General features: G+C 42.9%; 1 protein-coding gene across 1 annotated transcript in view; it reads left to right on the top strand.

Annotated features, from left to right (window-relative positions):
• The first annotated feature begins 10,062 nt into the window (after positions 1-10,062).
• Positions 10,063-17,189, top strand: part of adgrg1 (adhesion G protein-coupled receptor G1) — a 31,187-nt gene continuing 24,060 nt past the window's right edge. The window contains exon 1 of the mRNA XM_079737412.1: positions 10,063-10,118. The gene's annotated coding sequence lies outside the window, so the exon portion shown is untranslated. The remainder of the gene's footprint in view (positions 10,119-17,189) is intronic.

Genomic DNA, 17,189 nt, shown 5'->3' with positions numbered 1-17,189 from the left:
ACCCAACCGTAAACCGTCTTTTGTGGCCTGCAGCTTCCATTCCAGTTAGATTTCACAGGTTAACGGCAGCCCTATGAAACCTCAGAGGCTGCAAGAGATATTTTAAAAGGATCCTTCTCTGCACCTGCCTGAATCGGTCTGAATCTATAAAGCACCAGAAAAAAACCCAGCCCGAGAAATACATCCTCCTCCCAGCGACCATTTGAACCACTTCCTGTAAGGTTACAGACACAGTTGTAATATTACAAGTGCTTGAGGCCCTTTCATATATTTAAGAGACCCAAGGTCTCTAGCTTTGGGCTCAGTCAGACCAAATGAGGCATGGCGGTGAAACGCCGGTTCAGCCATTCATTTCAATGGGGCTAGTGTGTTTAAGCTGTGGCGGTTGGGGCGTCATGGGGTTGGGACAGAATCCAAACTGAACCTGCAACCCTACTTCCTGCTACGGAGGCCGTTCACATAAGCCGGAGATCAGACCGGAAGACGCCCGGGGGAAGAAGAACCTTGTTTACCATGTAACGTTAGCGTTGTAGAAAAACCGCTGTTTGCCGAGCAACTGTGAAGATGGACGAGGGACTGATCGCCGCCATGTTGGCGGTAGTTTACTGTCACAACAGGACGGGCCATGAAGTGACGTCCCCACATCACCCTTTGCGGTAATCGCCGCAATGCCTGTTTGGCCTTAATGAGCCCTTACTCCCAAGTCATTTAAGGGCCTCCGTAAATAGTCTGTTTTTTGTATCTTCTGATAATCTCTCAACAAGCATTTACATCAGCCACAATATTGGTCGTTGTTTATGTCCTAGAGGCCTTTTGTCATACAAAACAGACCCCATGTCTCTGGCTCACTCCCAAGTGTCCTTGACCCCTAGTCCACCAGCTAATTGCATCACTTCCTGTAGAGCTACGGCCACGATGTTAATCGGCTGTTCAACATCTTCTACGTATTTTGAAAGTCGCAGTTACCCTTCAAGTTAGTAAATATTCTAATAATTTGTCTGGATTATCTTGCTTCTAATATCTTACTGATATTCTGGAGGTGTGTGTGTGTGTGTGTGTGTGTGTGTGTGTGTGTGTGTGTGTGTGTGTGTCCGGGACATGCTGCGATTCCTCACCACCCTCACCTCGTCCTTCCTCACTTCAGCCCTTATTTCTTGAGAAACCAACCCTTGGCACCACTGACATCCATAACTATAGAACGGTTTCTCTTCTTTCATTCCTTTCTAAAACTCTGAAACGTGACATCTCTTACCAACTATCCTCCTATCCCTAACACAACAACCTGCTTGACCCCCATCAGTTAGGCTTCAAGTGTTGTTTTCCTTTCTCCTGACAAATGTACTTAGTGTAAATTGCTTTGGATGAAAGCTGCTGCTAAATGCCCTAAATGTTAATTTCAACATCATGAAATCATTACTGAACTGAAAATGCCTGAAAATAAAACGTTATTTCTCGCTTTCAATTTTTGTCAAATAAATTTGAATGCCAAACTATCTTACAATTTGGCATTTTCCACTGACAATATGTCATCCATGTTGTTTATGCTGACAGACACTTGAAATACGTGATGTATTGCTAGTTTCTTCAAGCGGTCCAAAGGGGCACTGGACGAGTGGAACACCCATCTGGGTTCTGTTGTGTCAGGTTAACAAAAAACTTACTCTGTCATTTAGGTTGGCGAACAGGCTGTGTGTACGCTTGCGGTGAAAAGATTATAAGTCAAGAGTTGTGTACGTGGTACAAAATCCCACAGTAGTGATGCAGAGTGAAGGCAACAAATAACAAAATATACTCTTCAATATATGCATAGGACAACTTCTGAGTAGGGTGTTATGTAGAATACATAATGGGATATATTTCACAATGAGTTGAACCTGATTGAAGTCTCATCTCACCTCTCTCTCCTTATAAATAACACTCCCAATGACAACTACTGTGAACAAACACGCCAGATAATGCAAGAGCTGCCTCCACCTCACTATCTTTACATCCTTGAATGAAATGCCATTCTCACGTTCTCCCCGAGCCACCAAGGGCAAACAATCGGATCTGGGCGGTAGTATTGTGGTACTAGGGTTACGCCTGGCCAGGGCCGAGCAACGCTTTTTCTTTACATGGTTTAGATTTGGTGGCAGTTGTCCTCTTCTATCTCATTCTCTCTGCTGTGCCATTCATGTCCTTGACATCTGTACTCTATATTCTTTGCAGTTATATTATTCACATGCTTTTATTCAAAGTCATGATTTTGAAATTATGGGTAGGTAAGTGGTAAGGTTTCCAGCTCATGGATGCCTCCTGGTTCTAACTTGAAGTACACCCTCACTACAGCAGTCGTCAACACACACACAAACACACACACACACACACTACCAGCGCACAAATAAACATGCAGGCTGTCAGAATGCCAGAGAGGTGAACATTAAGCAGATTCCCCTCTCCTAGTATCACTGTATCGCTGTGTAAGCAATGGCCAGTCCCAGCATGGTAATCACCCTAAGTGGATGTCCAAATTCAGCTGCACTGCGAGGGTCTGTGTGATGGTGTACGATCAGCATTTCGCCCGCACATTTGTTTCCCCCTTCTATCGCACAGTGTCTGTTCCATCTCCATCTCTGTGTCACTCTTGCGAAAACAAGGATGTGGCTTTCATACCGCAGGGGAGAACTCAAGAAAAGAAGAAGAAACGAAGAAATATCTTTTCACTGAATTTTAAATTACCACAGATACACAGACACACACAGACACACACACACGCACACACAGACAAAGACATTTGTGCAAACACACGCAACAACCCACAGATCTGCATTCACACAGACATAAAGATGGACGACCACCCCCTCCTCGTCTTCCCTGCATGTCTGGCCCCCTTTATTGATCTCCCTCTTTGTCTCTCTGTCAATATACAGACTGGGGCTATGGGCATGATCAAACACATCACTGCGCACACACGCACCAATCTCACACAGACCCTCACACACCAAACATGAACACACGCACACACACACGGCACTGACACACAGGATTGCCCTTGTAAAATTTCTCTTGTAAAATCTACACTGGGGTAGACTCTCAATAAATTATACATCACCATTATGCACACAAACACTCATTACTCTTGTTAAATAACCATTAACCCCCCTCATAAATGAATAAATAATACAGACTAATCAATAGGTGACTCTAATGTATTATTTTTAGATTGTTGATAGTGTTGGTGGCACACCAGTAATTATCAGCATTGGTTTTATAGTACAACATGTTTAACTTTTTAAATGTAATACTTAAATAGAACACAAGTACAACTTATCGACTACACACAAAATGTTTAAAGCATCCCAGAAAACAGCCATTCAAACACCCGTGCATGCACACATAGAAACACACAGACGCAGATACGCACACACATGCCCACATTCACACACACACACACACACACACGCACACACACGCAAGCACACACACACACACACACACTTACACATATACACATTCACACACATTATGTTATTTGTGTAGCAAGAGAGCAGACAACAAATTACCTCACAATATGTGTTTACTAGGTTACAAAACTTTTTGTAAAATGAAGATTGTTTATTCTATAAATCCAGGCAAAATTATTAGACCTTAATCATTACACATATTGAATTGAGCTTTCGAAAAGGTTCCCAATCCTAAATAATTGAGCTCCAATCACCACAGTCTGAGCAACAAGCCTAATGTATCTAAAACAAATGTTTTGGATACAAACTTCTGCTAAATGAATAATGAGGAATAGTTAATGATGAATAGTGAAGGTATTTTCTCCCCTCTCATATGGCCTGCTCCAGTATCCCCTGCATAGCAGCAGTAGATATGGAAATAAGCAGCATCAGGACCGCTAAGTGCAGCAGTCTGTCCATCTGCATTAGTCAGTTCATCAAAAGCCTAAAAGCCTACATTTTAATTTATGAAATAAGTAAAGGATAATGGCCTATCCTTTTTGTCATTGAAAAGACATCATTGCTTATATGCTTCTTTGGCCTGCATTATGTTTAAAATGAAAATATAGGCAATGTAAAATATTGTATGCAGACACTTTAGAAGCAATACTGGATATTTGCATGTCACCCCATGACTTTGAAACTCAACATTTTCTACTTTGTTCTTCCTTTCAAAGACAATCTCTGCTATATATATATTGTGTGTGCATGTGTTTTAAGGTGCTTGGAGTGCTTAAAAGCCATTGGTTGTATTGGTCATAAACACAGTTCAATCAGGAGAGACTATTAAAATGAACCACAGTATTTAAAAAGAACACATTCGGCGATTAGACACCATCAAATGATTCTTCATGCGACCTATCGATCCATGAAGAGTGCCGGGAGATGAATTCTCCCCTGGTGGTGTCTAGACGCTGGTAGTGGTGTGATTATGTATGGAGTTCCTTGGCCCTTGAGTATGCCATCTCTTTCTCCGCAGACAGGTGGAACCTAGACACAAAGGTGAGGGGATAGTGAAGGGCTGCTACGAGTGTCACTGAAAACATGAATCTATAAGTTGTCTGGAAGATGAGGGACACTTGCTAGGCCTGTTATAAAGTAAAAAATAAATGACTTTTGAAAAGATTATTCCAGAAGTAACCCCTACAGAAAAAATAAGAACACACAAAAATTAGACTTTCTCGGGAGTAAATGGATGCTGGCCACTGGCTTGACCTGGGACAGAAAGGCAGTAATTCTACCGCTTTTCCCTTGTAGCTATCTTGGGATGGCTGTGAACACTGGAGAGGAGAGCCAAACGGGCCACGAAGATAATACGGTTCTCCCCCCCCCCCCCCCCCCACCATTGCATTAAAACTAGTAATGAGCCTGACGCAAAATGTAACGAGTAGAAAGTACCGATTTTTTAATTAAAATGCAGGTAGTAAAATAAGAAATTGTTCATAAAGATTAAATTAAGTACAGGTATCTGAAAATTGTAGCCTACCTAACTTAAGTGCAGCAACAAAGTAGTGGTAGGCCTACTTTATTGCTTCCTACCAGGGTCTTACTTTAATTGTGAAAGCAACACTAACCATTCAGCAGTTAAATTAAAAATGAAATATGTGAAATAAATAAATAAACATTCGTTTATTTATTTTGTGTAAGTATAGGTAATTCGATCATGCAAATAGTAAAAACACATAACTTATCTTCCACTAGATGTCAGTAATGCCCACTGATGCAAAGTAGGCTATAAAGATGCACAGTATTCTCTCTTTATCAGTCAGGTTATGTTATTGTGCTTAGATGTGTATAATTCATGCGCATATTAGAAACATTGACCAGGTCATACGTTTACTATTACCATATTATATATTTTTTCTCTTCCTTCCCTATCTCTATATGTGATTTCTGTCAACAAATCAATTAACTATTCACAATAAATATTTTATATAAATATGAAGTATCTGAATTTCATCTTAACTGTTCATTGTTTGTTGTTTTATCACAACAGAGAGACTGTGATTGACATAGATTCCACTATAAATTTAGGGAGACGACGTCTTGACCATTATTAAACAATGGTTCTACCGCCCTCTAGTGGTCAAGAATGAAATTATGGAAGTAATGCTAAATAGGTCAAATTAACAGAGATGTGGACTCGAGTCACATGACTTGGACTCGAGTCAGACTCGAGTCATGATTTTGATGACTTCAGACTCGACTTGACAAAATTACGCATCACTTGCGACTCGATTTAGACTTGACTGCTATTGACTTGAGACTTGACTCGGACTTTGCCTCTTTGACTTGTAATGACTTGACATGTCTTGAGTCAAAAACATTTATTGTTTTAGATATCTAAACTGTTTCCCGCCTAGAGGGCTAGACACCCAAGACGCATTCACAAATCTACACTTCAATAATATCAAAACGAAATTGTAAAGTTATGTAATTATAAATAAACAACTTTGGATATTTCTAAGTAGGTGTCTTTATTTTACCAGCCTTCATGGATCTCCCGTTACACTTGTTCTGTCGTTCTCAAGTCTAGCTTCATCTGATCTAGTAATCAACACTGCCACCTAGTGGTCATAACATATAACATATATACAGAACATACATATCATTACAGAAATTTCGATATCGTTTATACTTTATTCAGAAGAACAGTTTTAGTTTCATATCAGCTGCGTTTTGAGTTGGTCCCATTGAAGCCGTCTGGCCAGCCTCTGACACTTAAGACATCGTAACTAAATCATTGTTCAACCATTTACCTTCGTTCAAAAAATATAACAAATCTACACACTCATATCTTCAATAATATCTAAACTGAATTTTGATATCATTTATGCTTTCTACAGAATCAGTTAAAGTTTCATATTGGCTTCGTTTCAGTTGGTCTCATTGATCCAGCAGTGTTGCCAGATTGGGCGTTTTTTACCGACCTATTGGCCTACGTTTTGAGGACGTTCAGGCAGTGTTGCCAGATTGGGCGGTTTTCCCACCCTATTGTGCTACTTTTAAAAACATAAGATTTCGGCGCATGCGCATATCATAACACATTTGAAGACATAAACAACGAACATATTATAACTGTTGATAAGAAATGACTGTGCATTAGAGTGATATGTTCGAATTATGATCAATAGCCTAATAATGACATTATTAAGTAAAAAAAACATGATGACTTGTTCAAGACTTGAAAAAGTTTGGGACTTGGACTTGGACTCGACTTGCCTTTCCTTGTCTTGACTTGGGACTCGACTCGGACTTGACTGCTAAGACTTGGGACTTGCTTGGGACTTGCCAAACAGTGACTTTGTCCCATCTCTGCAAATTAATAATTGTAAACTACACATTCTGCGAGAGTAAATACATTACAATAAAAAATATAAGTATTAAATTATGAATCCTTCCAAAAAGGTGCTTTAATGTTTGATTTCTCTGTCTAAATGAGCTTTGTAGGATCTGACTCATGTAAGAGGATCTGGCCGAAAAATGACACATTGAACCAATCAGGAATGACCTCTGGACCTCTGCGACCAGGGCCCATTAACCAAAGCATCTTGCTATTTCCATGAATGCACATATTCTCAGGTGGACCCAGTGGGAATCAAACCCCTAACCCTGGAAGAACGAAAGCTCCATGTGCTACCATTAGAGCTAGACTGGAGCATAACCCTAATATAATATTATACAACTGCAGAGAACCTTTATAGTACTGTTATTAACATCAACATTTTCCCCATTTCCATTTAGGATTCAAGTAGCCGGCAAAACGACGGAAATACATATTCAAATGATATATGTCCCAATATAAAGTATATAGGCCTTATCTTTTATTTTCTATGAAACAAACTTCTTTAATCTGAACGTTTTGATGGTGATAATGATAATGAATCACTGCCAAAACAAACGTTTTCCAAAATAACCTGATAAGTGGTCGGGTAATGAGAATATATATTAGAGATGGCACAGATTGCCTGAACAATTTGCAACACCCACTGATGAGGCTGATTAAGAGGTTGAGTTGAAAGAGGAAGAGAGGGACCTCATACCCATTAGAGAGGACAATTAAACTTATACCCGGATAATCAGGCTGTATCCAACAATGTGGGTGCGTAGTGACTGAATATCACATAATTATTCCTTGTCCGTTCTGTTTGCATGTTATGTTCTAACAGGCCTACTTGACGTGTTCACTTTCCACACGCTAAAGGTCTACAAACCAATTGAGGAAATTAAATCGATTAACTAACACTATCTCATTGTCCCTTGGTACATGCCACCTAGGTGGCTTAACTGGTCTCCCCCGTTGACGAGGACACAGGGTGATGATGTTTAAACCGGTTAATTACAGAGTTTGAGAGTAAATACGATACACAGAGTCGGTGTTGTATGCTGCCTTGCCCAACATCTCTGTGAGTGTGTGTGGTGATGGCTGGTTTAATGCAGCCTCACACAGCCATGAGTCCACGCAGTCTCCAACAAAACACACTCTTACATACACATTCTGCTTTTCTGCAATGCTCTACTTTGTTGAATCCATTACGAAAATCACGTTTTAAGGTTGAAAATTGCATTTTCAACACTCAATGTCTCGGGGAGATGCTTTGTGTCAAATAACAGGAACTGGTGTTTTTCGGTATTGTAAAGGTGACCAAGCTCTGACCCCACAGTAGACCATAATGCTTGTAGTTTATAGACCCATGGAGGGTCGTTATACAAGTGAGTTATGTTTAATTCAAGGCACCAACATTGGCCCCGGAATTCTCCTTGAACAACAATCAGCTAATCGTCTGAATGCTCAGTGGTTTCAGATACGACCAGCGGCCGTATTTGTTGTTATTGTATGCATTATGTCTTTCCCTTTACCATTAGTTTCTTACTATAATTATTCATCCCGCATTCAGTGGTGGATTTAGCAAATTTGGGGCCCAAGGCGAAGATATGTATGGGGCCCACCTCATCATCTTTAAAAGAGAACAGAGAAAAAAAATTACAGACTGAATGGTGGATAGGCAGGTAAAGCTAATCTACGCGGAAGTAAAGGTTGGAGATGAGAAAAAAAAACCTTCCCCTTTAATCCCTGCATACACTTCTTTACTCCAAAATGAAGATGGAAAGCAGAGAACACACAAAGTTTAGCACTATACCAACTAATACGATGGAACCCAAAAGAGAATAAGGAACACCTGTCTTTGCCAAAATGCCAGGAAAATCAGCACTGTTTATTATTTTTTTAAATTCAAATCAATCTCAATATAACCAGCAAGACAAGTAGTTAGGGTAAACCCACACAAACAGTCATATACTTAGCAAAACATCACAAACAGCCATATACTTAGCAAACACAAATTGCCAAGATGAATAATTTACTTTGTATGTGTGAGTGAGGTTGCAACTTGCATTGCACTTGAGATTGACATTTTAATCATTCTACAAACAAACCCATGTACAAGATACAGCGAGGATATTGTAAGCGAATTGTCATCGAGTGACAAGCGAGTGTCATCATGTTGGTCTAAAAATAAACCTGCAATCATGTAGCCCTCAACTGGATCTCAATTTCAGTCCAATTAGAATAGAAAGTTCCCTGGCCAAACCACAAACAAATATATCATTGACTGTCGCTGTTTTTATAATTCATAAAAGGCTTGGTAACGACCACTGTTTGCACGTCGTTTGGTCCCTCCTCCACTCTCTATTCGACAGATCACTCACCAGTCCGTCTTTCTCATTCGCACCTTTCTCCCGTTGACAGCTTTTCCCAAAGGACTGGCTTCGCCTTTTTTTTTCCTCGTCGCTTCAACCAGGGTTCCTTAATTGGCACTGATCCCCACCACGGCGGTTGTTCCATGTTTTTATTACACCCGGTAGCCGAGGCGTTGTAATTCTTTGACACTTTTAGTGTTTTCGTCTTTTGTTGCGTGTAAAGTCTTGCGTTACGAAACGGGTGGTGTGGTTCTTCATCCTGGCTGGAGTGGGCAGTGGCGGTTCTACATTGAATGGGGGGCACGAACAGCCATATTTTATCATAACAATAGGAGTGAAAGAGAAACTTATATTTCTCAATTGCAAGAAATTTGAGGTGTGACTGACTTTAGCCCACTAATTCCATTAGTGTATTGCTCTATACCAGGCTCGTGCTGTCCATATGGGCAGGTGGGCCGGCGAACTACTTGCAAAAGCATTTTCCCAAAAAAATAGTTTGTAAATCATTGCTCCGAGTCTATTTTTAATAATGTGTCACATTAAATATCTATAGGATAGTACTATATGTAGGCTTTCCGACTATTGTTGGTCTGTTGATATCAAATTGTGGATGATGGTGGGCGGTGAGTTTAACCGCGCTAACAGTGAACCCCTGTCCCCCCCCTTGTCCGTTCCATTTGGGAAGACGCAGAGGTGAACTGTCCCCCGCGCCCCCCTCCCCTTTCCCCTTCTCACACAGCGTCTGTGTACGGCACCTTCTCAGCAAGCAGGGGCGCCTGTAGCCGGAGGGGGCGCCAATATGCCAACGCTCGTGCCGCCCCCCATGTGTCATTTCATGACACATGGGGGGATCAAGCTTACCGCTGCATCTCGACATCATCAAACACACCTTTTGGAGAAGATAAACGACCACTGACTGATTACTTCTAACATAAGGTAGGCCTATGTCTGATAAGAAGGTAACTATGCACATAATGCACGTTTTTTAGGGTGAACCTGCAAAACGACGAGTTCAGATGAGTCAATATATTTTAAGATCGCTCTTTGCAAAACTCTTGCTTACGTTCTCAAATAACGGCGGAGCGTCCTTTTTTCGGCAATATTGCTACATACACATGTTTATGATATCCGTATATTTATAAGGCCTATTTAAATAAATAAGAAAATAACACATTTCATAGACACCCCATGTGGAAATACAATTTACCCAATATGGAAATGTGTGTGTGTGGGTATCTGTATGTGTGTGTGTGTCTGTGTGTGTATTGTGTTATTGATTCATTCATAGCCCCTGAGGAAAGATTTGCAGCATTCCACCTGCTCCTCCAATTTCCTCACCACAGAACTGGAGACAGGCACACACACACACACACACGCACGCACGCACGCACACACACACACACACACACACACACACACACACACACACACACACACACACACACACACACACACACACACAATAACCCAACATTACTGCCGTACTTCCCCAATCGTTGTGTACCTAAGGGCTACAGATATGTGTATCAAACATAACATTCCATATCGTCTGTGTGAGAAAGCATCAGGCTCAACTTAAAAGGGTCCAATACAGTCCTGCCCCAGCCAACTGCATACAGCACTCTGGCGAATGTGTGGCTTATTGTCGCAGTGCCGACTGGGGTTTGGGGGAGTCTGTTACTGAAAAGTAAAACTATCCCTAGTAAACGCGAAAAGACGGAAGGTTTACTACCCTATGTTTGTTGTGAGTTCACATGATCTCCATGCTTGTGACAGCAGTGTAGCGCCGTCACCACAGCTGCTGCTGTGGCTGGTTGTTCGACTACACGCCGTGACAGAGACCGATGGTGTGACCCCATGTGTATTACCAGTGGCACGTAATTCATCCATTCACAGTCAACACAGCGATGACCTTGTGAAGCGGAGGAGACGGAATACAGTGGGCTGTGTGTTCGACTGGCGATAAAAAAAGAGGAGAGACACTTTCTTGTTTCTGGACTGGTGGTTGAGAGGAGCAGGTGTGGGTTTCAGCTTTGATGATGTTGTGTTGTTTTAAACAGGGCTTGATTTTGATTTATTCTGTGGTATGAAACAGTAAGCAATTTAAACTTGAAGGAAGCCTTCAGAGATCATTTGGTTTATTAGGTAGGTTTCCTATACCAAATTCCCAAGGCACAGTTTCTTCTTGCTAATCGAGATAAACATTTTTTTTTATCTAAATCAGCAATTGGACTTTCACTTCTGTATTAGAGGTGTATTTAGTGATCAGCATAATTGTGTTTGTGTGTGGGTGTTTGCGCATGAGTGTGTCTGTATGCATGTGCGTGTGGGCTTTATCAAATCACATGTTTGTCTGTATGTATGTGGGTGAATGGTGGGTTCTGTGTGGGTGTGCGGTTGCATGTTGATGCCCTGTGTGTCTTTAAACTCCCGGCTTAACTAGACGCCGGACTAGCCGGTGACCCCTCACCCCTACTCCAGCTCCCTGTCTCTCCCAATCTAGAGGCGGACAACAAAGAACGGCTTTTGTCACGCTATCCTTGTGTAACCTGCGTTGTGTTTTCTTGTTTTCCTTTCAAGCATGGACTCGGACGCTCAGCATTGGGTGCAGCGGTTTTATTGCCTGCACAATGGGTCAGCAAACATAAAGGACAGGTTTTAAACATTTCCTGGTCCGCCTGCAGCAGATACCATCTTTTCTGCTCTTATATAAAATGGAGTCGCGCTGAACAGCGCGCATTAACAAGTGAACCCTCCACTCATGTGGCGACCGGCGATAACACAAAAGTGGCGGGAAAGAATAGACATTTTAGATAGTGCTAGCAAAGCCATAAGTGGGATTAAACATACATAAAACTAAAACAACTTATCGGTTACCTGCACAATGGGTCAGCAAACATAAAGGACAGGTTTTAAACATTTCCTGGTCCGCCTAGACAAAATGAATACAATATTACAAATTCCAAACGAAAATCAAAAATCAAATAAAAGAACAATACTATGCCAAATATCAGAAGTGTATTAAACAACCGTCTAGAGATAAGTGACAATGGTAAAATTACTTACAACAAATGTTTCATGCGGACACGTTCTGTGCTCAACCTATCTGCAGCAGATACCGTCTTTTCTCCTGCAGGATATCCGGAATGCCACATTAGCAACATATCAAAATAAAAGTCTTGACCCAATGATACAGGATTTAACTATTTACATACTCATTTTATTTGCTCCGTTACATACACCCCCCTTAAATCCTGCTAAATTGGGGACGTACCGGTAAAACACTCACCAAAATAAAGAGGAAGAGAGATAGAAAAAATATATATACCTCCTAGGCCTCAAAACCGGAGAGAAAAAAAATAGATACAGGCACTGACAAGTCACTAAAACCAAATATCACTAGCTGTCGATTAAGGAATCCTCCAACTAAGGAGTACTTAAGGAATGGGATGGCGCCATACCCAAGACCAAAAGTAGACTCTTGAGATGCCTGTTACACCTCAAATATTGCTATAAATGATACTTATCTCTAACTGTGTCTTACTGTGTCTACAGACTGACTACACTGACATCTAGTACCTGGGTTGACAGGCCTGCCTCGTCTGGTTCGAGCTACTGTGTCCTCAAAACCCAGAGGTTGAGTGCATACTGTAAGTGCATCTGTGGATACCTCTTCATGTGCAATGACCACGGGGTAGAGCTCAGCACCGTGTCGGTCATTGATTATAGGGGGAACATCACTGTCCTCCAACCTCCTATCACTGCCGATGACACTAGCTGAGTCAAATGGCTCAGACACATCATGTCCTTCAGAGAGGCCAGTCTGCCGATCCTCCAACTCAGAATTATCAGGGCTGGACAGCACCCAGTGTACAGTCCGGTCAACGCTGCCATCAATCTCACCTGGGAGGTTGACTATGGGAACCATCCCCTCACTGACATCCACCTCAACTACATGATTGACTTCAGGCACCACCTCACCACTTCTCCTGGTGTGGGTGTCTTCTCCATCACCAATCGGTAAGAAATTCACAGGAAGCAGTAGATTTCGGTGGACTGCCTTCAGTTTGTCAGAATTAATGTCTTTGATCTTGTAGACATTGATGTCAGGATTCGCAGCCACAATTTCGTACATTGTTGACTCCCATTTGTCAGCTACCTTCCTTCTCCCTCTCTCACCTCTGTTCGCAACGAGCACTCTGTCACCAATGATTAGAGGTGACCCCTTGACCTTCCTGTTATAGAGCTTTGCGTGTCAAGTCTGTTCTTTCTGACTGTGTCTTTGTGCAATCTGCACCGCTTCACCCAGGTCTTTTTTCAGACGTGACACAAACTCATTGTGGTCCACCACAACACCAGAAACCACAGTTTGAAACAAGACGTCAACTGGGAGACGAGGGACTCTACCGAACATCAGATAGAAAGGTGCAAAGCCTGTCGTCTCGTGCTCTGTGCAATTGTAACAGAAAGTGAGTAGCTGTAACATCTGGGGCCACTTTGCTTTGGACTTAGGAGGCAACGTTCTGATCATGGAACCAAGGGTCCTGTTGAATCTCTCAACCACGCCATTGCCCATGGGGTGGTATGGTGTCGTGTGCGACTTCTCGACACCTGAAAGAATCAACAGCTCCCTGATCAATGTGCTTTCAAAGTTCGCTCCCTGATCAGAATGAATCCTCTTAGGGAAACCGTATATGAGAAAAAAATCATCCCAGAGCCTCCGAGCCACTTGCTCGGCGGACTGATTTTTGCATGGAAATGCATGAGCCATTTTAGAAAAATGGTCAGTCACAACAAGCACATCCATGGACTTCCCATCACTGACCTCTGCAGACCAAAAGTCAATGCAGACCAGTTCCATCGGCTCCGATGTGCGGATGCTCTCAAGTGGAGCACAAGCACCGGGCTCTGGTGTCTTTCCAACAACACAGCGATGACAGTTTTTCACATGATCATCAACATCTCTTTTCATGCCAACCCAGAAGAATCTCTGCCTAGCTAGAGACAACGTTCGGCTCTTCCCTTGGTGACCAGTGGAATCATGAATTCCATTCAGTACTTGCGCTTTGAGAGAGTTGGGCACGACAAAGAGAAAAAGTCGTCTGTTCATGCCTTGATCTTTTCTCACCTTGCACAGTAAGCCATCATGGATAACCAGCCTGTCCCAATACTTCAGAAGCTGACGCACACTGAAGGACTCATCTGTTCTCTCATTTTTCGATGGCTTCCGCCATCTCTCGATATAGTAGAGGACTCGGCTGATAGTACTATCCTGCCCTTGTTGGTTCACAAGACTGCTGTGAGGAATGGGGGAGTCAACCTGCTGCAGTTGAGGAACAGCCAGACTCGCACCCAGGACTTCACTCAGACCACCACTGGAATGAGCTTCCAGAACAGCTGAAACATCTGGAGCTCCGACCGAACCAGTGTCTGAGGTTTCATTGGCGGATGGGTTATGTGGATTATTGCCTGAACTCAGGACCATCTGATGATTGTTGGAGTACCTGAAGGCATTTTGGACTGTGTCATCCACAACACCACTGACATTTCTCAAGAGAGACATGTATGGCTCGCTTACAATGCGGTGGCTTACGCAAGACTGGACGAAGGGTTCTCTGCTTAAAGCATCTGCCACAACGTTTCTGGGGCCAGGGATATACTTTATGTCGAAGCTGTATGATGCAAGTTTAGCCACCCATCGCTGTTCACAGGCATCCAGTCTGGGCTTTGTCAAAATGTATGTCAATGGGTTGTTGTCAGTCCATGCTGTGAAATGTCTTCCCTTTAGCCAATGGCTGAACTTTTCACAAACAGCCCACTTCAGTGCAAAGAATTCAAGTCTATGATCAGGGTAGTTCATCTGTGAACGAGACAACGTTCTGCTGGCAAAGGCTACTGGTCTTGCTATCTCCTCACCAGGAGGGACTTGAGAGAGAACTGCTCCAACTCCGTCAAAAGACGCGTCAACAGCCAGAATAAAAGGCTGGTCGAACATTGGATGAGCTAAGGTCACACTCTGTAGCAGATCTGACTTCAGGACTTCAAAGGCCTGCTCACAAGCAGGTGTCCAATCAGTAGGGACGAGTTTAGTGACGCTCGGCGTTTTTTGGCTTTCTCCCCAACTTCCCATGAGTCTGCTTACTGGACCCTGCTGTCAACTTGAAGAGTGGCTTGGCCTTCGCAGAACATCCCTCAATAAAGTGTTGATAATACATCACCATACCAAGGAACGATCGGATCTTCTTTGAACATGGTGTCTGCCCGTCAGCCTCCATCAGATCAACTCTCTGGATTTTGCTGATGGCCTCGACCTTGTCTCGATCCGTCTCAATGCCTTTCTCACAGATTATGTGGCCAAGGAATTTAACAGAACGTCTTAAGAAAAAGCATTTCTTTGGGGCCAGCTTCAGATTGTGACTCGACAGACGGGAGAAGATCATTTCAAGCCGCTGAAGGGCCACAGACTCGGAAGGAGCGAACACCATGAGATCGTCCAGGTAGCACAGGACACTGCTGAAGTTCTCATCGCCAAAGATTGACATCATCATTCTCATGAACGTGGCTGGACTGTTTGAGAGACCCTGAGGCAGTCTGTTGTACTCGTGCAGGCCGAAAGGAGAAGAAAAGGCTGTAAATTTCTTATGCTCTTCCTGCAAAGGCACATTGTAATAGCCTGATGTCAGATCCATTGTGGAAAAGAAGACGTTCCCGCCCAGTGCAGCCAACACATCAGACTGGTGAGGCAACGGGTAAGCGTCTCTGACCGTCCGAGCATTCAACCACCTGAAATCTGTACAGATCCTTAAGTCGCCATTCTTCTTCCAGACAAGCACGAGGGGAGATGCATAATCACTGTGTGACTTAAGAATGATTCCCTTCTCCTCCATATCGTTCAGAGTCGTCCTTAGTTTAGCATACTGGCTTGGTGGTATACGCCTGTAAGGCAAACGGAAGGGTCTGTCATCATCCAGATGAATGCGATGGACAAAGTCACTGGCTTCTCCACAGTCCATTTTGTCTCTTGAGAATATTGACTCATATCTCTCAATAGTCTGGAGCAGCTTGTCTTTCCAGTGTTCTGACACCTCACAAGACTCCAGATCGATGTCAGGGAGGTTCAAACTGCACAAGGCACGTTTCATCTCCTCCTCTGACCTGGGGGTTGAGGGGCTGCTGTCCGTACACTGCACATTTGACTTGATCTGTTCTGGCTGTGGCAGGTCTTCCACAGCAATACACGGTGACACGTCGGCTATCTTAGCATTTTTCCTCAGGACTATTCTATGATTTGTTGGGTTTATAACTTTCATCGGAATGGAGCCATCACCCCAAAGCGGTGTGATCACTCTGCCAACCATTATCTGCTTAGGTCTTGATCTTGACTTTGTCGGCTCAACGATGACTGTGCTACCCACAGGCAAGGCTGAAGACATGGGTAGCTTACCCCAAACCAGGTGCTCTGTTTGTGGCTCTAATGTCACACTTCTCATGAGCTTTACAGTGCCCACTCTGTCTGGCACAGACTCACCTCTCCACCTCTGAGTGTTGGAGAAAAGAGACAAAAACTGAGAGCACTCATCACTCTGATTATTGCTGGGCATGGACGTGAGCTTCCAATAGTCACCTGTCTCTCTCAGACACGTCAAAAGCCTTTTTATGACGTTACTGCCCAGAATCATCTCCTCAGATTGACCTGGGACAACTAAGGTGGGAACAGTCATCAAACAACCGTACAGTCTGACTGGGAGGTCATAGATTGCTGTTGGAGTGACACGATGGCCTCCACAGCCAACAATCACAATATCTTGAGCTGATTGCTTTGAAATGCCTGGAATGTATTGCAACAACATGGCTTCAGCAGACTCACTAAGAGTACACGCCATGGATCCACTATCAATAAGCGCTTTGAAAGAGAGTCCATTCACTATTGAAACTGATGTGTAAAATAAACTATCAGACCTGGGAACTGTCTGCAAATTTTGAAAAATAACTGTCTTCTCTGACGAA

Source organism: Pollachius pollachius (genome assembly GCF_949987615.1).
Source record: "Pollachius pollachius genome assembly, chromosome: 5".
Lineage (NCBI taxonomy): Eukaryota > Metazoa > Chordata > Actinopteri > Gadiformes > Gadidae > Pollachius > Pollachius pollachius.
Note: the sequence above shows the minus strand (reverse complement) of the source record. Positions and strands in the feature narration are given on the sequence as shown.